Source organism: Bos indicus, chromosome 1 (genome assembly GCF_029378745.1).
Source record: "Bos indicus isolate NIAB-ARS_2022 breed Sahiwal x Tharparkar chromosome 1, NIAB-ARS_B.indTharparkar_mat_pri_1.0, whole genome shotgun sequence".
NCBI lineage: Eukaryota > Metazoa > Chordata > Mammalia > Artiodactyla > Bovidae > Bos > Bos indicus.
This window is the reverse complement of record NC_091760.1, coordinates 127,469,764-127,479,884: the sequence shown is the minus strand read 5'-3', so window position 1 is coordinate 127,479,884 and position 10,121 is coordinate 127,469,764.

Sequence of the window (10,121 nt, the reverse complement as noted above, 5' to 3'; positions counted from 1 at the left end):
AGTCAAGGCTATGGTTTTTCCAGTGGTCATGTATGGATGTGAGAGTTGGACTGTGAAGAAGGCTGAGCGCTGAAGAATTGATGCTTTTGAACTGTGGTGTTGGAGAAGACTCCTGAGAGTCCCTTGGACTGCAAGGAGATCCAACCAGTCCATCCTAAAGGAGATCAGCCCTGGGATTTCTTTGGAAGGAATGATGCTAAAGCTGAAACTCCAGTCCTTTGGCCACCTCATGCGGAGAGTTGACTCATTGGAAAAGACTCTGATGCTGGGAGGGATTGGGGGCAGGAGGAGAAGGGGACGACAGAGGATGAGATGGCTGGATGGCATCACTGACTCGATGGACTTGAGTCTGAGTGAACTCCGGGAGTTGGTGATGGACAGGGAGGCCTGGCATGCTGCGATTCATGGGGTCGCAAAGAGTCGGACACGACTGAGCGACTGATCTGATCTGATCTGAAAAGTGTAAATTCCATTTTTGAAAGACTTAATATGAAAAAAGAATGCAAAATATCTCCAGTAATTTTTATAGTGATCACATGTTGAAATCATAATGTTTTTGACATACTGGGTTAAATAAAATATATTATTAAAATCAGGGGCTCCCCTGGTGGTCTAGTGGTTAAGAATCCACCTGTCAATGCAGGGATACAGGTTTGATCCCTGATCCAGGAAGATCCCAAACACTGTGGGACAGCTAAGCCTGTATACCACAACTACTGAGCCCACATGCCTAGAGCCCATGCTCCCCAACAAGAAAAGCCGCCGCAAAGAGAAGCCCGCACATCACATTAGAGAAAACCCACGAGTCACAACAAAGACCTAACATGGACAAAAATAAATTAATTAATTAAAAAAAATTAGTTTCCCCTGTTTCTTTGTGTGTGTGTGTGTGTGTGTGTGTTTTAAAGCAACCACAAGAAAATTTAAAATCACACGTGGTCTTTCTACTGGACAGTGCTGTTCAAGGGCCTTGGACACTCTCCACATGGCTGTAGATAATGGAGCAAGCAGAGGCCAGTTTCCATATTCCTTCATGCAGAACTCAGTCACAATGCCACATCTGACTACAGATGAGTAGGGGAAATGTCATCTGCCCAGGAAGGAGAGGAAACATATTTGGGGAGCCACAGCTGACCTCTGGCATAGGTAGGGTGAAAGAACAAAATCACTGAAGAGAGGAGGCTGAGGTGCTGGCAGACAGGGACTGGCAAGGTTGTGCATATGAGTTTTTAAATTACCATGAATTTGGAAAAAGTGACAGAGAATCTTCAAGACCCCCAGGATCTACAGTTGATTCAACAAAAAGGAATATTTAGTAAATAGAGTCTGAGACTAGGGTTCAGTTTGTGACCATAAGCAAGTTATTTAATCATTCTTTTTTTTAATATTTATTTTTATCCACTTATTTATTTGATTGTGCCAGGTCTTAGTTGCCATATGTGGGATCTAGTTCCCTGACCTGTGGTTGAACCTGGGCCCCCTGCACTGGGAGTGTGGAGTCTTAGCCACTGGAGCAGCAGGGAAGTCCCTATTTAATCACTCTGAGGTTTCCTTATTTTAAAATAGGGATAATAATAATACTTATCTTAACGGGGCTGTTATATTAAATGCTAAAATACCTGTAAAGTGTTTAGCATGTAGAAATGACTATATATAAGACAATCTCCTAACATAGCACTAAACACATGCTGATTTTCGTTTCTGTCTTCTTCGTGTATTTGATTTCGTCTGTGTGCACCTTCATCTGAACTTGCTCCGGGACAGATTTAAAGCAATTCATCAATCCTACCCTTGTTCTGGGACATGATTCACTAGCAAAAATTACCAGTTCCATGAACGTTCATGTTGTCATTCAGAACAAAGGACTGACTTTCACCTGATGGAAAATTGATTTAGTGGTAGGCTATAATTGGAGAAAGGAGCACACGTTTCTTTTATAAAAGAAGGTCGCCTTTTCAAAAGGAAAAAGCTTTGTGTGGGAAGAGGGAAGTTCTGAGAGGAGGGTGTGGCTCTTAATACTTTCCAGATCACAGTTGATGAAATTGCACAAAGGCTTTTTTCCCGTTGCCTAATAAGGCCTTGTATATAAATGGCACAATGAGGAGACACTCGGCAGTCTTTCCAGTGTTCCATTTGTTTCACACCATTTCCAGAGCAGGCCCAGAGAATCAATGGCTGCCATTAACATTGTCTGTAATAAATAATCTAAGCAGAACTTTCCAGGCATAAGAGTTAAGTTTATGTCGTATGTATTGCTTACTTTCCAGAGGGGACATCCCACAGGTCACTCTTCAAATCTCACACCAGAAAGTAAGGAGCTCTTTAGACAGTCCTCATAGTGGTCCCCAGTGTTTTTTGGCACAAGGCACAGATTATGTGGAAGATAAGGTTTCCATGGACAGGAAGCGAGGATGGTTTCCGGGTGAATCAAGCGCATTACAGACGGTAAAGTGTCTGCCTGCAATGCCGGAGACCCGGGTTCAATCGCTGGGTCGTGAACATCCCGTGGAGAAGGAAATGGCAACCCACTCCAGTACTCTTGCCTGGAAAATGCTGTGGATGAAGGAGCCTGGTAGGCTACAGTCCATGGGGTTGCAAAGAGTCGGACATGACTGGGCGATTTCACTTTCTTTCTTTCTCTTTATTTATATTATTATTGTATCAGTAGAGGTTGGGGACCCATGAATGTGACCATGCAGGGAACAGCTGCTGGTCCAGATTAAGGCTAGGAAAAGAGGTATTGTTTTCCAATAAATCACTATTCTTTGTTCCCTACAACTAGAGGAGAGCAGCAAAACCCAGCCTATCAGAAAGCTTCAACCTGTGAATAACTGAAAAAAAATCTCTCATACATTACTTGTTCTAGAAGAGGATTCTGAGCATTTGTGATGGTTTTGTGAGTTTCCAGTCATCAAGACGGTCGTGCTGAGGCACTCAGTGGGTGGGTCTGCTGGGTCCGCCCTTCCACTCTAACCACTCTGTACCAGGAAGTCACAGGCAAGTCCTGATTTTACAAATCAGTACTGAATCCAAAACTTCCAGGCATTTCCAGAACCTGAAACATTTCTAACTTATTGTTTCACACGTTTTATTTACATGGGGCTTCTCAGTACCTTCCTGTAAATTCTCAGCAGAGCCCTGTAAGGATGAGGGCTCTTGTCCTTACTTTACAGATAAGGGACTTGAATCTTGGAGAGGCTCCATCTTTCCTAAGGTCACGTGGTGATAAAAGCTGAGTCAAAGTGGCCCTCTGAAGAAAAGTCCTGTCCTCTTGCACAATGCCCACAGTCTCTTGTGATTAAAAACTAAACTAAACCAAAATGAAATTAAGTACTGCTTACTCATGTAGCTAATTTTATCACTGTGACCAGTGATTCAAAGTACATGGTACACTTTTTCTCAACAAGGTAGCAGCCACAACCAGCAGTGGCTCTTGCATACTCCAAGATATTCTCAGTGTCTGAAGTCTTCTTTTTTAATTGAAGTAGAGTTGATTTACACTGCTGTGTGAATCTCAGGTATACAGCAAAGTGATTCATATATATATATATATATATATATATATATATATATATAAAATACATATTTATCCTTTTCCAGATTCTTTTCCATTGTAGATACTGAATATAGTTTCTTGTACTATACAATAGTTCCTATTGTTTATCTATTTTATATACAATAGTGTGTATCTGTGAATCTCAGACTCCTAATTTATCCCTCCTACCGTCCTTCCCCCTTCAGTAACCATAAGTTTGTTTTCTATGTCTGTGAGTCTATTTCTATTTTGTAAATAAGTTCATTTGTATCATTTTTTTAGATTCCACATATAAGTGGTATCACATGATATTTGTCATTCTCTGTCCAGGTTATATCACTTTAGTATGATAATCTCTAGGTCCATCCATGTTGCTCGAAATGGCATTATTTCATTCTTTTTTTAGGGCTGAATAATATTCCATTATATATATAAATTATAATATATACAATATACATTATATGTAACATAATGTATATATAATATACATTGCTGCTGCTAAGTCGCTTCAGTCGTGTCCGACTCTGTGCGACCCCATAGACGGCAGCCCACCAGGCTCCCCCGTCCCTGGGATTCTCCAGGCAAGAACACTGGAGTGGGTTGCCATTTCCTTCTCCAATGCATGAAAGTGAAAAGTGAAAGTGAAGTCGCTTAGTCGTGTCTGTACATTATATATATATATCTCCATTCATCTGTCAACGGACGTCTAGGTTTTTTCCATGTTTTGACTATTGTGTACAGTGCTGCTGTGAGCACTGGAGTGCACATATCTTTTCGAGTTTTCATCTTTTCTGGATATATTCCCAGCCGTAGGATTGCTGAATCATATGGTAACTATTTTTAGTTTTTGAAGGAGCTTTTGTACTTTTCTCCATAGTGGCTGTTCCAATTTACATTCCCACCAACAGTATAGGAACGTTCCCTTTTCTCCATCAGTGTCTGAAATCTTAGGCACTGCAGAATCCGGTATAAAGCTGTCTGCCCTCTCACAGCTGGTGCTCACAGTCTTCCCAACATACAGCTTCTTACTGTCAACTATTTCCCAGATTTCAAAGCCTCATTTCAACCCTATCTCTTCCAGCGAAACTCGCCTGACTTCCACAGCTACAAAGGATTCCTCTCTCTTTTGAATCTCAGTTGATGGTTTGATAGCTAATATTTATTGCCCCATCATTTTACCTCATCAGTAAATATTTGTTAATGGAATGAGTATTCCCAAATGGATGGTATATTACTGGAGGTGTGTGTATAGTTCTTTATTTCACCAGAATAATGTGTCTGTTTGAAGGGGATGTGATTGATCTGATTTTCTCTATGGGGTTCACCATCTACATTCCAGAGATAAACCCATCACCCCTGGCTCAAGCCAGGGTGGTGGAAACAGTTTGGCCATTTTGGTATATCTGATAAGTGATAGTGATTCTTGGTTCTATCAAAGTGATTCTTTCTGAGAACATTCTTTGGGTTGTTATATAGAGGAACAAATCAGATCCATCTTATTCACAGTGATGCACTGTGAACCTCTCTGAGGAAAATGGATACCTATGTCTGTGTCCTGGCCATCTATCCCATTTTTCCCCTTTCTGAACTTGCCATTGACTTACTGAGTCCAGTGATTGGGGTCTGTTTGCTTCTGTTTTTCCATCTGAAGGATTCTACTAGAATCAATAATTTTATTAGGGATTGTATTAGAAGCAATTAGAACATCAAAAAGAGGACTACAATAGTTGACTGAAACATATCAAATCTCAGAGAATCCAGAAGCCCATTATGACACGGTAAATCCAGGGAATCACTCATTTGTCACATTTGAACCAACTCTTGGCTTTGGAAGTACATAACAAAGAGGAAAGAATCAAACGTTTGTCCTATCTTTCTAGTAGCAACTTTACTGCAGAAACCAAATGACTCCATTGAGAAGGGGAAGCTCTACTTTACAGAGGAGTCACTTTATAGGTCCAACTGAACTGATTTTTCAGGCAAGGATTATCGACTGTTGTAAAACCTCCATGCATGGGGCTTCCCTAGTGGTTCAATAGCTAAGATTCCAAACTCCCAGGGCAGGGGGCCCAGGTTCAATCTCCGGTCAGGAAACGAGCTCCCACATGTGGTAACTAAGACCTGGCACGGCGAAATAAATAAATAAAAATAAATAGTAGAGACATTTTTTTAAAGTTTTCATTGTTTAAAAAAACCTCTATGGATGGATGCTAGTGGTTATTCATATGGTATCAAAGTGGTAACATTTGGGTTATTTTCTGATCACAGGAGATAAAAACACAGCTGATAATGGAGGGATCAGACTGCTCCCACCTTAACCTCATGGTCCTCTGTCCCATTCGATGACTAATGGTGAGATAATCCACTGTATGTGTCTTTTGATGTGGTACAATACAAAATATACCACATCAGGTATATTGTGCTCTAGCCAAAAATGTTTAACTCAAATCTAACCAAATGTTTTTGTTGTTGTTAGTCACTAGGTCATGTTCGACTCTTTTTCGATCCTGTGGACTGTAGACCACCAGGCTCCTCTGTCCATGGGGTTCTCCAGGCAAGAATACTGGAGTGGGTTGCCATTTTCTTCTCTAGGGAATCTTCCTAACCATGGATTGAACCTGAGTCTCCTGCATTGGTAAGCGGATTCTTTACTGCTGAGCCACCCGGGAAGCCCAACCAAATGCTTATATCTAACTTATTTACTGAAATATGGGGGCTACAGGAAGAAGCTAAACAACAATATGGGGAAAAAGCAAATTGTAAAGATAACACATTCTTTAGGACAGCTGGCCCAGGATCTTTAACAAATCAGTGTAATAAGAAAAAGGGAGGTTAAAAGAGAGTTGAAAAACATAACACTCAATATGGAACAGGTGGCTCTGGATTGGTTCCTGGTTTGTACAAACCAGCTATAAAGGACATTTTAGGCCAAATGAAGAAATTCAAATATTTTTAAAATTGTATTTATTTATTTCTATTGACTTTGCTGGGTCTTTGTCACTACTTGCAGTCTTTCTTTCTCTAGTTGCCATGAGTGGGGAGCTACACTCCAGGCGCGGTTCTTGGGCTTCTCATTGTGGTGGCTTCTCTTTTCTCAGAGTGTGGCCTTTAAGCGCTCAGGCTTCAGTAGCAGCGGCACACAGGTTTAGCTACCCTGTCACACGTGGCATCTTTCCAGACCAGGAATTGAACTATGTCCCCTGCATTGGCAGGCAGACTCTTAACCACTGGACCACCAGAGGAGTTCTAAATATGTTTTAAGTATTGGATAATATTAAGAGACCATCAATATTTTTAGATGTGAAATGTCATTTTGGCTATATAGGAAGATGTTCTTATTCTTTAGAAATTCATGCTGAAGCATTTAAGGTGGTATCAGGAATTTAAAACGGCAAATATTTATTTCTCACTCACACTACATCACGATCCCGGTGGGTAGCCAGTCTTTTATCGCCTTCAGTCTGATGTGCAGGCTGAAGGAGCAGCCCTATCTAGGACTTTGCTGGTCTTTTTGTCAAACGAAAAGAAAGATGAAGGAACCACACTGTGATGTGTAAAAGGTAGGCTTCACTTGGACTCATGTTTTATTGGCTAAAGTATAATTTTTATGGGCAAGTCTAGCGTCAATGGGATAAGGAATTATAATTCCCCCACAGGGTGGGGGCAGTGGAATTACTTAGAAATCAGTGACAAAAGGGGACAAAGCACCTCAGCCCTGAGTAATAACAGAATAGTTTCTCAGGGACCAAATTATAATGTTAAATCCAGATGTCAGAAAGCAAAAAAGGCTGAAAATAAATGAACTTAGCCTTCACCTCTAGAAACTAGAAATTTAAAAATAAACCAAAGAAGACAGAAGGAAGGAATTAATAAAGATAAAGTAGATAGTATGAAATAGAACACCCAAAATAATAGCTTCAACCTCTAAGTTCTGAGAAGATCAAAACATAGAAAGCCTTTGGCAAGTATGTTCCAGAAAAGAAAGAAAGCAAAAAGACTCAATAACGTTCATTAGGAATAAAAACAGGATGCAGAGATTTTTTTGTTGTTGTTTTTTTAATTTTTAATGCTACATACAGCTTCCTTCCAGTGACTTCAAAAATCTAGACCGGGGGAATGACTTTCTAGAAAAATATAAATTACCAAACTTGACTAAATAAAGAGAAACCCTGAAATCACCAATAATAACATAAAAAAAAGTGAAAGGTCTGCCTTCAAAACAGAAAACAAGGGACTTCCATCGTGGGCCGGTGGCAAAGATTCCACCTTCCCAATGCAGGAGGTCCAGGTACAATCCCTGATCAGGGAACTAGATCTCACATGCCACATCTAAAGATTGCACATGCTGTGGTGCAATGAAGATCCGGCACAGCTAAACAAATGAGTAAATATTTTTAAAAAAGAAAACAAGTCCACATGGCCCATAAGGTTGAAAACTGTCATGACTTCAAGGAAATAAACCCTGTGTAATAGGAAATGTTCTTCCTCATACGTGTGGTGTACTCAGTCATGTCCGACTCTTTGGGACCCCATGAACTGTAACCTGCCAGGCTCCTTTGTCCATGGGATTTCCCAGGCAAGAATGCTGAAATGGGGTGCCATTTCTTTCTCCAGGGGATCTTCCCAACCCAGGGATCAAACCAGTGTCTCCTGAAACTTCTGCACTGGCAGGTGGATTCTTTACCACTGTGCCAACCTGTGAAGCTCATGTTCCATGGGTTAGTGAAAGGCGAAAAGCTTTCCAATAGCAGATTTTCACTTTTCAGTGAAAGGTACTGTAGAATCAATTTCTGGTCAATGAAAGAAGGGGAAAAAGAGGTATGTGCTTTGGGGAAAGGTTTTCTTCTCCAATAAAAAGAGTCAGATTTGTGAGGAAACCCTGCTCCCCGCCCCCTGCTTGGGGATGTGTCCCTGTGGAGCAGCTACAGCAGTGACCCCAAGGGAACACTCAGCTGACCCACTGAGAATGAGATGGGAAGAATTTGGATTCTCTATGATACTGTTGAGCACTGAACCAGCTCTGAGCCTTCCTTCACGAGAAAAATATACTCTTGTCATATAAACACTTTTATTTATTTGTTTATTGGAATGGCAGCTGAGAACACTCTATCAAACTTTTAAACAGCTCAAACACCCCTGATAGTATCAGTGGTTTCAGAACCCAGAAAAAGTTTAAGAGTTTTGCAACTAATTTTGCATAGTCTTGCATAATCTTGAAAGTACAACTAAATACTTTCATATACCATTTCTGCAGAGAAATTTGTCTTTTAATCCTATAGTGCAGTTGGTCTATTGAACTGTTTCAATGATGAAATAGACACAGAAATCCTTTTCTTTTTTATTGTTGTTGCTGAGGTAGACTTAATTTATAATGTGTTAATTTCTGCTATACAACAAAGTGATTTAGTCATACATATAAATGTATACATTCTTTTTCATATTCTTTTCCATTATGGTTTATCACAAGATACTGAATATAGTTCCTTGTGCTATACAGCAGGACGTTGTTGTTTGCCTGAACTGTGGTGTTGGAGAAGACTCTTGAGAGTCCCTTGGACTGCAAGGAGATCCAACCAGTCCATTCTGAAGGAGATCAGTCCTGGGTGTTCACTGGAAGAACTGATGCTAAAGCTGAAACTCCAATACTTTGGCCACCTGATGACTCATTTGAAAAGACCCTGATGCTGGGAAAGATTGAGGGCAGGAGGAGAAGGGGATGACAGAGGATGAGATGGTTGGATGGCATCACTGACTCAATGGACATGGGTTTGGGTGAGCCCCAGGAGTTGGTGATGGACAGGGAGCCTGGTGTGCTGCAGTTCATGGGGTTGCAAAGAGTCGGACATGACTGAGTGACTGAACTGAACCCCAAATTCCCAGGCCATCCCCCTCCCGTCCTCCCCACCCCCACCACTTGGCAACCGCAAGTCTGTTCTCTGTATCTGTGAGTCTACAGAAACCATTGTCTTTAAGAAAGATGCTCCAAACAAATTCTTACCTGCAAAACTGAATCACATTTCATTTTTTCCTGCCAAGATACCTTAGAGAAAACACAGTATACTGAATCTTTTTTCCTCCTCTTTTACCTAGTGAGGTGATTATGGAAGTTGTTATGACTATGATTCTTAATTCTTAAGCCTTTGATCTCTTGTAAAAAGTAAAATGGGATTTATGACCAGATGGCTGCTATTGAAATAGAGCAGGATCCTACGGTCCTTGCCCCACCCCACCCCAATGTCCTCAGCCTGCCTTTTGTCTGTGGGAAAATGTTAGCCAATGAATAAGTTTAGGAAGTGAGAAAATATAAAAACAAAAGAAAACAGTCAAAGGAGACCAAATAATAATAATGCAGTCATTAAGCATAGTTAAGGACCTTTAGTTCCTTCTGAAGGACAATAGATAATATTCTGAGCCATGTCCTGTGAGCTGTCTTATAGATACTGAAACCCCCACCAGGTGGAAGAAGCTAATTACACGATGACCAGACTGTAGCCATGACATAAGCTACCACAATTGCAAGAACTGGCCTCAAAGAGATGCAAACAAACTGACCCTGGAACTAAAGATTAACTGTAACTAAAACAAC